This window comes from Olea europaea, chromosome 18, assembly GCF_002742605.1.
Source record: "Olea europaea var. sylvestris chromosome 18, O_europaea_v1, whole genome shotgun sequence".
Taxonomy (NCBI): domain Eukaryota; kingdom Viridiplantae; phylum Streptophyta; class Magnoliopsida; order Lamiales; family Oleaceae; genus Olea; species Olea europaea.
Genome location: NC_036254.1, coordinates 14466800 through 14481652, shown reverse-complemented (window position 1 = coordinate 14481652; position 14853 = coordinate 14466800).

Sequence of the window (14853 nt, the reverse complement as noted above, 5' to 3'; positions counted from 1 at the left end):
TTCACAAGGTCACAGATGACGCCGCAGACTTTTTCATATGGGATTTTGTTGGGCTTTCCTCGTTCTTCCTCTTTCCTCTCCTTTCTTGCATGGCATGCATGTTTATCGCCTTGGGTTTAGTCATTTTTTTGTCGATCGTAAAATGGGAAGTTTTTTTACAGAGTGACGGGGTATAGGAAGAATATACTCACTTCGCTTTGGGTATGTGACGAAAATTATTTCCTCGACAGGCTGGAGCGGGATAACTAATCGGAGATTTCGTGAGGTTCGTAACTGCCGGAGTGGTTTATCACAGATCGTGGGGAGAGGTTGGGGGCAGTTTCTCTCGTTTGGTAAGAGAAGGAAGAAAGATAGATTTGAAGCACGTTAACAACGGAACCGCACATATTTTATAGTTTTTTTTAATCTAATACCGGATATTTGACTAGAAAAGTTGGGCCCATGATTTATACACTGTGAACTTCAAAACCCTGGCGGGGTGTAATTTCCTCTTAATTAATTCTTTAATATTACATGGGCCATAAATAATTGGTTTTACACTGAAGTTATAACTGTACGGATTGTCTCTGTACTTGCAAGCTGAGAGAATGTTAATGTAAACTCCTAGTTGTTGGGAATATTCTTTGGAGACAAATCGTGCTTTATATTTTTGAATTGACCTGCCTTAGTTGTATTTTATTTTGAGTACTCATTTAAGCACAATGGTCTTCTTTCATTTTGGTAAGTCAACGAGATCCTAAGTTTCATTTTTCTTGATAGTGAAAATTTCTTCATCTATTGCCTTTGTCGAGCTTTGATCTTCAATGATTGAACTTCACAAGACAATAATCTGAGTTCTTGTGATTCATAGAATTCGATTAATGAACACGTCTTTCTTGGAAGGATTTCTTGTTTGAAATGCGGAGCTACACGTTGCTAAGTGTTTGAAATTTGAGACATTGATGGAGTATCAAACTGGTATGGCCTGAAATCTGTCATTTACTTTCCCTTCTAATCACAAGCTGTACTTTCATCAAATACATCATCTTGAGAAACCATAATTTTATTTATGTCTGGATTTAGTGAACAATATCCTTTAGACTCATCACTACAGAATTTTTTGTCCTTTCTCATCAAATTTTCTCTATTTTGTGATGGAGTGAGGGCAAAGGCAATGCTACTGAAAAGTTTTAAGAGATCTACCTTTGGCTTCTTTTTCTACCATACTTCGAATGGAGTTTTGCTTCTAACAGCTTTTGTAGGTGATCAAATGTATGCTACCGTGTTTACAGCTTTTGGAATGCCTTTGCCTTTTTAGCATGCTTCTAGCCATTTCAACAATTGTACGATTCTTTCTTTCTTCTACTCCATTTTCTTTGGTATTCTACTATCTTTCAACTGCCTTTAGATGCCATTCACTTTGCAAAGGATTGTAAAGAAATCCACCACCACGACCAGTCCTTGGCATCTTTATAAGAAAACTACTTTGTCTTTCTACTAGTGCTTTAAACTATAGAGAGGTAGACAATGTCTCCGGTTTTTTTTATCAAGGAAATAATCTGCATCATCCCTCTATGGTCCTTTTATTTTTCAGAGTAGGTGTTTACATTGGACCACAAATATTTGCATGTTCAAGATCCAATGGTACTTGCTTTCCATGAAGTTTCGAGAAATGGAAGCTTATAAATTTCTCATTTATGCCACCTTCACATACTTTCTCATTCTTTTCAATGTTGGAAAGTCCAATCACCATATTCTTCTCCTTGAGAAATGAAGACCGTTGCCATTTAAATGACTATATCGTAAATGCCATAGATGCGGCAAATGCATGCTTTTAGCTTTGAGTACTAATTTATCATGTAATGATAGCATGAAAGGAAATGTTACACATCTCATCTTAATATTTGCCACAATAACATTTTTCTTTTGAGTAATAATTATGTATATTCCATCATTAAAATGGATAGAAAAAATTTTTAGAAGGAGCTATCCAATACTAAGGGGGTAGTGTGATAAATTAGGGACGTAAAGAATATCTACTACGAATTTTCTATTACCTTCCTTAGATTGAACAGCAATGGTGCCTTTTCCTTGTGCTTTTTGCTGCTTTCCGTCGCCAAGTATAATTTGAGATGTGATAGTTGTATTTAGCTCCACAAAAATATCACGAATTCCTATTATGTGGTTACTATAGCCGCTATCTAAATACCATACGCTCTCTGATTGATTTTTTTTATTTTACTTAGGTAAGAATAGAATAAGATTTTTTTTTTTTAAATTCTCGTAAGAAATTTACTTTGTCCTTCTCCTCCTCCTCCTCCTCCTCTTCTTCTTCTTCTTTTTGAAACCAGCTATCTCTTTGAGAATGATCGAAGATTTTCCATCTCTTTCACTTAAAATAACAGTATGTAGATTCATAATTCGACTTCTTACAAATAATGCATGATTGATCATTGTTGGATTTTTGAGCTGTCTTTCCTTTCCATTCGCCTGCTTCTTATTTTTATTCCACTTGCTAAATTATTCCTTCTTTCCATTTAAGCCTCCATTTTTATTTTCTCCATAGTTGCTTGAACCTATTTTCGGCATAAACTTTGATTGAAAAGCTTGTTCGCTAGTATGGTTCGTCGATCGATTAATTCTTTGCTTAGGTGCTAGAAGAAATCCGATCAATTCGTACATCGTCATTTTTGGTAAATCTTCTGATTGTTCAATGGCGACAATTGCATGGTTGAAATTCGGAGGGAGACTTCTTAGAATTTTTTCGATAACTCTTTTGTAATTGATGTTATCCCTACAACTTTTTATTTGATTTACTATCTCACAACTCGTGAAGAAAAATCTCGAACGATTTCTCATTCCTCCATTTTAGGTTGTCAAAGATTGAAGTTTGAAGACGATAGTTTTCTCCGAGCCTTGAAATTCTTAATTTCAAAATTGTCATACATCTTTGATCTGTTTAGCACTAAAAATACGAGGAAAATTTGAGTTTTCAACTCCTTGTTAGAGGCGGACCTACAATGGGTCCTCGTGGGTCACATGACCCACCAAGTTTGAATTTTTTTTTTTAATATGAATTGGAATCAGAGTCCATTACATACCAAATAGCAAATGAAATTTGAAAATGAAAACCATCCGTGCCTGTTCTCACTGTCTGCCTTCCCTTCTTAAATCCCCCTCCCAACTTGCGTGTTGTCGGCCGATTCAATCGAGATGAGAGAGATTTTGCAAGTGTTGCTGTTGTTGCTGCCATTCGCTTCCCTCCGTTGCTCCTTGTTGAATATATTACAATGCCATTACATATTTCTTTTGAAACTTTAGTTCTTCATCGCCTTAAGTTGAATCTTCTACTACTTCATCATCTTTAATGACATCCCATAAATTCAAAGAGAGGAAGAACGTTTCCATTTGACTGCTCCAATATTCATAATGTTCACCTTCAAAAATTGGTACTTGACTTGGTGAATATGTGAACGAAGAGGTAGTTGAATTTGTTGCCATAGCTTCTCTGTTTTTTGGAAAAAAATAAAATAAAATCTGTTGCTCAAGATAATGGGCTGTAATTTAGAAATTCAGCAATTTAATTTTCTCGTGGTTGTGAATAAAGTTTAATGGTTGTTGAAATTCCAAATAACTTCACATGCACAGCTTCAATAGGTTTTGGTAGCCTACTGGAATTAAATTTGCTGCTGCTATGGGCGGGGTGGGGGGGTTGAAATCTGATTTTGTTTTTTGTTTTAGCTTTGGTTGGATATGGTTTTTATTTTGTTCCTATGCTTTGATATCAAATTTGTTGGGTGTCGAAGAAAGAGGTTATAAAAAATAAAAGATTTTACTTATGAAATATCCGAATTTACAAATGTGTCACTGCAACACACTCAATTCTCTCTCTCTCTCTCTCTCTCCCCCAAGATTTTCTTATACTTTTCCTACCTCATCAACACTAGATACAGGGGCGAATCAAGGGATTGAGTTCAACCAAGACGGACCGCGAGCGTTAAAAGCTTACTATCGACGGCCAACGTTCGTAATAGCAGGGTTGTTTATTAATGTTTAATTAAATAATATTTAAAGAATCGTACGGATTAGAACTAGATATACCACTAGAGCTACAACTAGATATGAACTTTCATTTGGATTAAAAAAAAATCGCTTCATAATCTGTAAAATGCCATAATTTATTTTTCAATTAAATAGGCAATATATATATTAACAAAATGTCAATATTCGGTTTACAATTAAGTTAATTAAACAAACATTATTATATGAACAAAGTTGAAATTATTTATGTGCTTAAATCAATTTTGTGTGCTTATATGATTTCACTTTCTCACAATCGATTTTTTGTGAACGAAAAGTGAAACATTTTATTAATTATTTCTTATGGCACTAAGGCCAATTTTCCTACAAATTCATTCACCATTAATTGACCAAACTCTCAAATCAATTGATTAGAGGGAAAAGAAGAGAAAAGAAAAAGAAAATCAAGAAGAGGGGCAAAGCACCGGTTAAAATGTTTCTACTTGTATTAAACCAGTAAAATTGAATATTTATCATTTTGTTACATTATGTGCTAAAAATCAATAAGTGCTCTAATTGAATTTGAATTTTTTAAAGATTACAAATTAATTTATGTCTTTTAACATATAAAAAGGGAAGAAGAAGTAAAACAAGATATCCTGGTCAACATTACCCCTTAAAAGTACAAAGATCTAAAATATCGAAACCAATAGAGTCAATGATTCATCGTGTTGAATGATTTTTCATTGAATTCCAAAAGTTCATTTTTTTAACCACTACGTTTGTTAAAGACATGTTTAGGACGTATTATGAGCTTTATCTCACTCAGGACTCATATCTTCGAGATCCCTTCATTGAAAGTGTCCGCTACATGTCAATCACTAAATAATTTTAAAGACATCGCAAATTATTAATTAGCATAAAGAGTGCAATCTTTCAGCCTCCACTATTGATGTTCTGTTGCCTGTACAGGCCACACACAATATAGGGGTGGGGTAATTTTTTTTTTTTTTTAAATAATCACTCACCCAGCATGTGAGGGGCCTGTATAGCAAGCATTTTCCCCACTATTTATCTTGCAAGTGGGACAAAACATTACGTAGAATAACTATTTTTTTTATTACCTAATTTAACATATTTAGAAACGAACTTTTATTATTTTTAGTTTCAGATCATAGGTAAAACATATAATTTACACGAACAAATTAATAGTACAAAGAGAAGAGGCCTCTTCATCGTCTTTTGTGCTACATCAATTTTGACTTTCTATTATACTTACTTGACTTTTGGGGTGAAGACAATATAGAATGTCATAAAAACTATCCACACACTCGATTCTGGGATGGTTTTTACTGGTCATCAAAGCTATGTATATTACTTCCCATGCCAGTTAAATTTTGATCATGCAAATTGTTGACCCAAAAAGTGTTGCCAATAGATGTTGGTCCCACCGCGCATACGTGGGTGAATGTCCAATACGCTAAGACACGTAGACGGTCTAAAACGAGCGGTTCAAAGGGCGTGGGAGTAGTCCAACGACGCGGGACAATGACGTTCGGAATCCGACGGATTGTTCGTGATCCGATTGTACAATAATTACCAACCGGTGTTCGTAGATGTACATGTAAATGTGTATAAACTCGATCTGTGTATTGCAAGTAAGTGAGAGAGAGTTGAGTAAAGTGTAGTTCTTTGTATTGATTCTTGCATTAGCCTTTTGATGTTACACAAGGGAAGTATTTATAGTGATACATGTAAAATGGGAGCCCTTGGATGAGGTGGCACGTGGCCTCATCTTTTTTTATTAAAACATCCTATCCTAGGCATGAAGCTTGACTTGCTAGCTTGCTGCGCATTTATTGCTTTGTGCAGAGCCTCCATACTAGTGACAAGACTTGACCTTTATACTTATGACAAACGTTCCATCAATCATTTGAATAAGATCTTTGTGCAGACGATCTCTTGTAAGAAGTGACCATGGAGGATGCTTCCTTGTGGTTCGGAGGCTCTTGCATCAGTTTCGGGGCTTCAGCCATTTCATACAATACTTCCACTTTAGGGCTTCAACTAGCTTCAACAAGTTTCAGCATCATAGCTTCGGGTCATAGGCCTCGGTATTCGACCTTGAGAACATTCACAGGCCTCGGTAAAGGGTGGGGGCCTCGGCTAGTGGACTTCGACTTGAAGGGCTTCGGCCATATTCCACCTCGACGATCTATGCCACCTCGGCTGGAGGGCCACGTGGTTCGCCCTGGGTGGACCATTGGCCCAGGTAGGTTGGCCATGTATGACAACACGCAACAATGGTCCCCCAAGTCCAAGTATAGATATTTATATTACGGTTGGAGTTAGAGATGTGCTGCTGTGGGTGAATGGCGAAGAGCCGAGGCGGTGTTCACGGCTGAGGTAGTTGGGAAACTGAAACTACGATGTGGTTGAGAAACCGAACCAGCGAGGCTTGTTGGCTGAATGTTGAAGTTGAAGCCGAGGCCTATGGTAATGATTGTGCGTCGATAGTTGTGCCAATGATCTGATGTTTTGCGTTTGTTTTCGAGGAAAAGTGGCTGGTCCATCCGACTTCCAAGGCGCCTGCTGCCGTCGAATTAAAAACACAATTATGAGGACAGCTGGAGGTTCTAGAAGTAGACGCGTTGGCTGAGGTGCGTGGGAGGCACGTTTGAATCTGAAGCTAGGTTAGAAAAATCGTTTGAATTCAACGCCTCAGATTTGATCCACAATGGAGGGTTCAGATTGATTGAGTTTCGATCTAACGGCTGGGGTTCGTTCTGGACCTCTATAAAGGGCAAGAAAATCCCATTTTTTAGGACTTTTGAAACTTTGTAATTTGATTCCCTCTCAAATTCCTAAACTTTCCGGCGTCAAGGCTGCCCATTTTTTGATTTTTCGGCTTATCTCCGTTCGTAGTGTTCTTTCCTTAGGTATCATTCGCAGAAAAACCTTATTTTTGTTGTGTTCATTCTGTGAGATGGAGTCCACCTCGGGTAGGGAATTGGTGATGGTTGCGTCGTTAGATTATGAGGTCAGTCAGAGGGGGGATGCCGGGGCTGATAGTTATGCCATGATCGAAGACCCAGTAGATTATACTGAAGAGTGGGGGGCGTCTAGGGTGCCCTCAAGTATGATGTGGAAGAGGTTAGGAGAGATCAGGGAGAGATACAGTGCCCCCCACACCATAGACATGCTAGTTCCTGAACTAAACGAGCGGGCCTGCTATCCGAGGTTCGGATCCATGGCTGTCAGTGAATACGTTTTTAAGACAGGTATGCGTCTTCCTCTGCACCCCTTCTTTAGGGCGGTGCTGAGGAATTTTATGTTATCGTCGACCCAGGTTTTGCCAAATGGGTGGAGCCAGTTGGTCGGCTCATACTTCCTGTAGAAGGAGGTGTCACTTGGGGAAGACATGCCCCTCCATGTATTCATGACTCTTTTCCACCCCCGGATCATAGGGAAGGAGTCCAGGGGGTGGTATTATCTTACACCTTGGGGGGCTCACGCACCCTTTGTGGTGGGACTGCCTTCCTCCATTAAGGGGTAGAAGGAGTCCTGATTCTGGGTGAGGGAAAATGGCAGGCAGTGGAGGAGGACAAGGCCCTTTCTTGCACAGTGCCGACCCAGTACTACGAAGCTCGTGAGTTTCCCAGCCCCTGCTTGTACTTCTGAATTGAACACTTAGAAAAGCTCTAACTGTTGGGGCTTCCATTGTAGATTGTAGTACGAGGTTCGAGCTCAGCACGGAAGAGTTCGAGGTGATAGAGGACATCTATAAGAGGCCTCTGAAGCGTCGCCATTTTGACCATCTGATTGACAGGAGTCGCTACTTCCTGAATTTTGGACTGATGGCATCCAGAGGTACAAGGCTCCCATAGTTGTAAATTTCCTTGTCCTTTTGATTGGATACTGATATGCTGACTTGACGTTCTTTTGTAGATAAATTCAAGGGGAAGGAGTTCCCGGCCCCAGATATGGCCACAATTCTGAAGGCCACCACCACTGCCAAGGCTAGGGCCTTGAAGCCAGGGTCTAGTGGGGCCAAGGAGGTCCGAGGCAAGGTGGAACACCTTTCCAAGGACAGCACTCCAAAGGCTCCCGAAGAGGGAGCTTCCCAAAGGCAGGAGAGGCCAAAAGAGCCTCGGGGGAAAGAGAAGGTCCCAGAGGAGGCAAAGAGGAGGAAGCTGGTGCACGTTACCAGCTCGTCCGGGAAATTTGGGACATCAGTGTCCCACGAAGCCAAATCCATAGGCGAGCCAAAGCTGCTCGCATCTGCCTCCAAAGCCATCAAGTTAGAAATGGTCAGAGAGGTTGAGGCTGAGGAGGCTAGAGAGGAGGGCTGCGAGGCTGCCGAGGAGGAGGCAGCTAAACAAAAGCCTGTTCAGGAAAAGGGGAAGTCTCCAAGCTTCCTAGCTGGAAGGGAGGAGACCTTGGCCCTAGCCTTGGTGGAAGCTCTTCCCGAGGAGGTTCGAAGCACCACAGAGAACTTTTACCGGTTCTGGACGGACAGGTGGCAGCTGCATGCCTCTTCCTGTGATGCATCCAACCTCACGACGGCATTGGTGAGCCAAAGTATCAGAACTTTTGGCCTCGCTCTTGAATGCAGGGAGGCCCTGAGTGATTTTCAGACAAGGACCAGGTCTTCGGAGGAGAAGACGGCCTCCCTTGCAGAGGAGGTTAAGGCGGCTAGGGCCGAGGCGGAAGAAGCCAGGGCCCAAAAACTTGAAGAAATGGCCAAGCTTGAGTCTGCCTTGTCCCAGATTGAGGCTCTGAAGAAAGAAGTCCATGAGTCACAGTGCGAGGTGGCCTCCCTAACAAAGAAGGTGGAGGTCTCCAATGAGCACCAGAAAGTGACTGCCGAGGCCCTGGAGAAGGCAAATCTCTCTTTGGTGGGTGCCCAAGAGTCCAACCGGTTCTTGGAAACTCAACTCAAATGGTATGATGATGATGCGTCCCATGCCAGAGAGGAGGCCCAACAGGTAAGGGAAGAGGCGGTGCAGGAGTATGTTGGCAACTTCCACAACACGGACGAATATAAGAGCTTCAGCGCATACTGGAGAAACTTTGCCTATGTTGAGGTGATGGAGCGGGCAGAGGAACTGTATTCCAATTTGGATCTGACTCAACTTAGGTCTGAATTCGTGGATGAGGTACCTCAGACCCCTGCTGAGGACGTGCATGGTAATGAAGCAACTGAGGCAGGGGAGGCCGATGCTCAAGCTGCTGAAGCCCCAAGTACAGAAGCACCTCCCCCATCTACCGAAGCATAGATTAGTTCTCTTTTCAGTATTTTTCGAATGTAATGGCCTGAGGCCTACTTTTGTAATCTTTTTGAAGATTAATATAATGCCTATGTCATTTATCGTTGTTTCTTTATCAAGTGTACGCGCCTCGTTTAAGCAAATGAACATAAAGGTTGACAGCAGCACCAACTAAACTCTAACTTGGTACTTTAACTTTAATTACTTTAAACAACTGGATTGAACCTCGGACTTAAGCGAATGACCTTTACAAGCATAATAACCGTTTAAGCCGCAGACTTAAGCAAATGAACTTTACTTAAGCATAATAACTGTATGAACCTCGGACTTAAGCAAAATAACTGTTTGAGCCTCGGACTTAAGCATAATAACTGTTTGAGCCTCGGAACCACTGCACATGAGGTGGCTTCTTCCCTTGGCATTTTGTCTAGCCAAAGGGACGCATGTGCTATAGCCTCCGAGTTCAAGCGAGGTGGCCCAGAGGTGGGACGTGAGCCTCTCCTCCGAGGTTACGACGCATCCCAGACAAGGTGGGTGGTGCAGCCATGTTGAGGTTTCTCCCCTTGGCGTTTTGTTTATTTTGGCCAAAGGGAGGCATGTGCTAGAGCCTCAGAGTTCAAGCGAGGTGGTCCAGATGTGGGATGCGAGCCTCTCCTTTGAGGTGACGAGGTAGTACAACACGTTAATTTAATCACTGAATTTTATTGAACCATAGAAATGTTACAAGGACTGGGAAAGGTCGTCCAGCAAAATAGTACATTTATTGGTAGTAGATTCTGAGGTGTTCAATGTTCCATGGTCTGGGTTGTGCCTTGCCGTTCATGTCTTCAATCCAGTAAGTCCCAGGTTGGACTTCTTCTCTGATTTTGTATGGACCTTCCCAGTTTGGGTCAAGGGAACCGGAACCTGGTTCTTTTGAGGAAACGAAGACCCTCCTAAGTACAAGGTCGTTGACTCGGAATGACCTCTTCTTGACTTTCGAGTTGAAATACCTTATCATCTTTCTCTGATATGTGTTAAGCTTCAATTGGGAGTCATCTCTTCTTTCTTCGATGAAGTCGAGGTCTAGCCTCCGGAGCTCATCGTTAGTTATCTCGCTGAAGTGTAGACGTCTTGGGGATGGAAGTCCGACCTCCACGGGGCTCATAGCCTCAGTTCCAAATGCCATGAGGAAGGGTGTTTCTCCTGTTGGGGTCCTGGTGGTGGTTCGGATCGCCCAAAGGACTTGGGGTAGCTCATCAACCCAAGCCCCTTTTGATATATCCAACTTCCTTTTCAAGACATGCTTAATCGTCTTACTCACGGCCTCGACTTGGTCGTTTGCTTGTGGGTGGTGAGGTGTGGAGAAGTGCTTTTTTATGCCGAGCTCTTCACATAATTCTCTAACCTTCTTGTTGTCAAACTGTCTGCCATTGTTTGAGACAATTGAGTGGGGAATTCCTAACCGGCAAATAAATTTTTTGATAAGAACTTGGAGGTGTTGGCTTCAGTGATTTTTGCCAGTGGTTCGGCTTCGACCCACTTCGTGAAGTAATCAATAGCCACAATTGCAAAACTTGCCCCTCCTCTACCTTTAGGTAGGGGACCTATGAAATCCACACCCCATTTTGAGAAAGGCCAGGGGCTAGAGACGATCGTCAGCTCTTGCGATGGTTGTCGCTGCATCGAAGAGAAGCGCTGGCATTTATAGCATTTTCGTACAAACTCGAGGGCGTCCCACTTTAGTGTGGGCCAGTAGTGCCCCTGCCTCAATATTTTTTGCGCCAGAGATAGCCCTCCGGAGTGGTTGCCGCATATGCCCTCGTGGACTTTCCTCAATATGTAGGTAGCATCTTCTCCTCCGACACATCGTAAGAGTGGGGAGGAGAAGCTTCTCTTGTAGAGAATGTCATCAATGAAGAGGAAGTGGGCTAACCTCCTTCTTAGCTTGTAAGCCTCATTCTTGTCAGTTGGCAGTGCCTGGTCTTTGAGGTATGCTAAGATTGGTTGCATCCAAGTGGGAGTCCCAGGGACCCACATTACAGTTGGGGCTTCGATCAAAGGTAGGAGGAGGTGCTCAATAGGTACTACTGTGAGTAACTCTGAGTCCTTGCTGCTAGCTAGCTTTGATAGTACATCAGCGTGCGCATTTTCGATGCGAGGAATCTGGATCAACTCAAACTTTTCGAAGGATGTGATGAGATTCATCACCATTTTCAGGTAGGAGGCCATCGTTTTGTCTTTGGCTGAGAAGTTACCATTGACTTGGCTAACAACCAGCTGGGAGTCACTACTGATGAGCAGCCTCTTTACTTGCATTTCGGTGGCCAGCTTGAGGCCCACAAGAAGTGCCTTATACTCTGCTGCGTTATTGGTAGCTTTGAATCCAAACATCACTGTCGAGATGAGCTTGTGACCTTCGGGGCCAATGAGGACAACCTCGGCATCAGAGCCAACATCCCCAGCTGACCCATCAACGAAAAGATTACACGTGGAGGGTTCGATAGGTTCCATGATCTCATCCACCTCGGTTAGGTTGGCGAATTCAATCATGAAGTCAGCTAAGACTTGCCCTTTTATGGCTGCCCTTGCCTTGAATACAAGGTCAAATTCACTGAGTTCTACCGTCCATTTCAATAACCTTCCTGAGGCGTCAGGCTTTTGGAATACCTGCCTCAGGGGAAAATTTGTCAGTACATAGACGGTGTGAGCTTGGAAGTAGGGTCTCAATTTCCTAGAGGTCGTGATCAAAGCCAAAGCGAGCTTCTCCATATCGGGGTAACGGGTTTTCGACGATAGGAGCGCTTTACTTGTGTAGTATACGGGGAGTTGGGTAGACCCTTCTTCCCGTATCAGAACCAAGCCGATGGCCTCATTGGAGACGGCCAAATATAGTTGTAAGATATCACTGGGCTTAGGTTTGGAAAGGAGGGGGGCTTGCCCCAAGTGCCTTTTCAAGCATTGGAAAGCCTCTTCACATTCCTCGGTCCACTTGAATTTCTTCCCAGCCTTCAGTACTTTGAAAAAGGGAAGGCATTTGTCCGTAGCTTTGGACACGAAGCGGCTAAGTGCGGCCACTCGCTCGGTAAGGTTTTGCACCTCCTTCGGCTTTTGGGGGACCTCATCTTGCACAGAGTTTCAATCTTCTCGGGATTGGCCTCAATTCCCTGTTGGTTGACCATGTACCCCAAGAACTTGCTGGAGGCTACCCCAAAGGTGCACTTGTGGGGATTAAGCCTCATCCTATATCTTCTTAGGATCTGGAAAGTGCTGTTGAGGTGCTTTATGTGATCTTCGGCCTCCAAACTTTTTACTAGCATGTCGTCCACGTAGACCTCCATTGTTTTGCCAATGAGGTCCACAAACATCTTGTTTACGAGTCTTTGGTAGGTTGCTCCGGCGTGTTTCAACCCGAAGGGCGTCATTCTATAACAATAGAGGCATTGGTCCGTAATAAAAGAGGTGTGCTCTTCATCGGTCAGGTGCATGGGGATTTGGTTGTAGCCGGAGTACGCGTCCATGAAGCTCAACAACTCGTGCCTAGCTGTGGAGTCCACTAGTTGGTCAATCCTTGGGAGCGAAAAACTATCTTTCGGGCAAGCTCTATTGAGGTTGGTGAAGTCAATGCACACCCCCCACTTGCCGTTGTTTTTCCTTACCAAAACCAGGTTGGAGACCCATCTAGGGTAGGTTGCCTCTCGGATGAATCCATTTTGGATAAGCTTCTGAACTTCTTCCTTTAGGGCCTCATACCTTTCAGGATTGAGGGCTCTCCTTTTTTGTCCATGCGGGGCAACCTTGGGATCAATTTTCAGGTGGTGGCAACTGACCTTGGGGTCTATGCCTACCATGTCCTCATACTTCCAGGCAAAGACATCAAGATTCTTGCTCAGGAAATCCTTAATCTTTTCCTTCAGAATGTTGGCTAGGCATTTGCCTACCTTCAGCACCTTTGATGGGTCTCGGGGGTCTACCGAGAAGCTCTCAAGTTCCTCTACTGGAGATGCCTAAGGCTCGTGTTCCATGATGCGGGGGTCAATTTCATCGATGACCAGTGCCTCTGAATTAGGTGGTGCATCGATCATATCAACATCTTCTTGTTCGGTGGGAGCATCACCTAGGACGTTAGCCATGACCACGTCAGCTATGATTACATGGATGTCCCGGGGCTCTGCCTTCTTAATGGAGCTTAGATAGCATTCTCTCGAGCCTCTTTCGTCACCTCTCACCGTTGGCACCCCATTTTCTGTTGGAAATTTCATGCACAAGTGGTGGATGGAGGTGATTGCTCCCAGTTCTTTTAGGGCTGGTCTGCCCAACACCCCATGGTAGGCCGACTTGCTGTCAACAATGAGGAACTCCATGAAGTTCGTCGTTGTTTGTGGGGATTCCCCCATCTCTACTGCTAGTGTTATCTTTCCTCTCAGAGTGATGCTATCTCCGGTAAATCCGTATAATGGAGTGGTGGTGGGCGTCAGCTGATGATCCAATATTATTTTATCAAAGGCGAATCCAAATAGAATGTTGACGGAGCTGTCGTTGTCAACCAACATTCGTTTGAGCCCATTCCTGGCTATGACAGCCCTCACCACAAGTGCATCGCAGTGGGGGTAATGAACTCCCTCTGCGTCTTCCTGGGAAAATACAATGGGTGGAACCTGGTTTCTTCGGGAGCTGCTGCCCACAATGTAGCTTGTCAAAGGGGGGCATTTAGCCTCCCGGACGTATTTCCTTTTGGCGTTTCGTGTTTCGCCGCCAACATACGGACCTCCAAATATGGTGTCCACCTCGTGGATAGGGGCTTCATTTCTAGCTTGTCGGTTTCTTTGGTGCCTACGACCTTCCCTAGGCCTTTCCGCATCATGCTTCCTTCGCCGTGGGGATACATCCCTTTGACGGAGAGCGATCTCCTCACATCCACGCTGGTTGTCGTGCCTAGGCAGGGGCCTGTTCACCTGGGGCGAATCATGTCTGTCTCTAATGGGTTCCTGCCGGGAACGTTGTGCATAGTCTCTACAATCCGCTGTGTTATGCCCATAAGACCGGTGGTGTACACAGTATCCTGGGGGTTCGGATTTGACCTATTTTTCTAGGTCCAGAGCCTCGACCTCGGCCTCTTCCCCTACGGGGCATCTCTTGAGCCCCCATCTGGTAGCCCATCAGGTGGGAGGTCGGGCCTCTACCGTGCTGTCTTTGAGGAGGTGGGAGGCCTCTATTTGCCCTGTTCCTATGCTCAATCAATTCTTCATTGATGATCTCCCTTCTCATCATTTCGAGTAGGGCGTCATAGGTGGTGGGGTCTTAATTCTGCACATCTCTCCAGAATAGGGTATTCATGTTCAGACCTCCTCTTAGCGCGGATAGTGCCTCTCGGTCGCTGACTTGTACGCAGTACGTCATCTCGTCGGTGAAGCGTGATAAGAAGCACTTTAGGGACTCCCCATGTGCTTGCCTCATGTCTTGAAGACGTTGGATGGGGGCTTCTCCCTCTTTGCTCACTGCGAACCTCTTCAAGAACGTTGTCTTGAACTCGGGCCAGCTTCTAATGCTCCCAGGTAGCAATCTGCTATACCAAATTTCAGCCGCTCCACTAAGCGTTAAATGG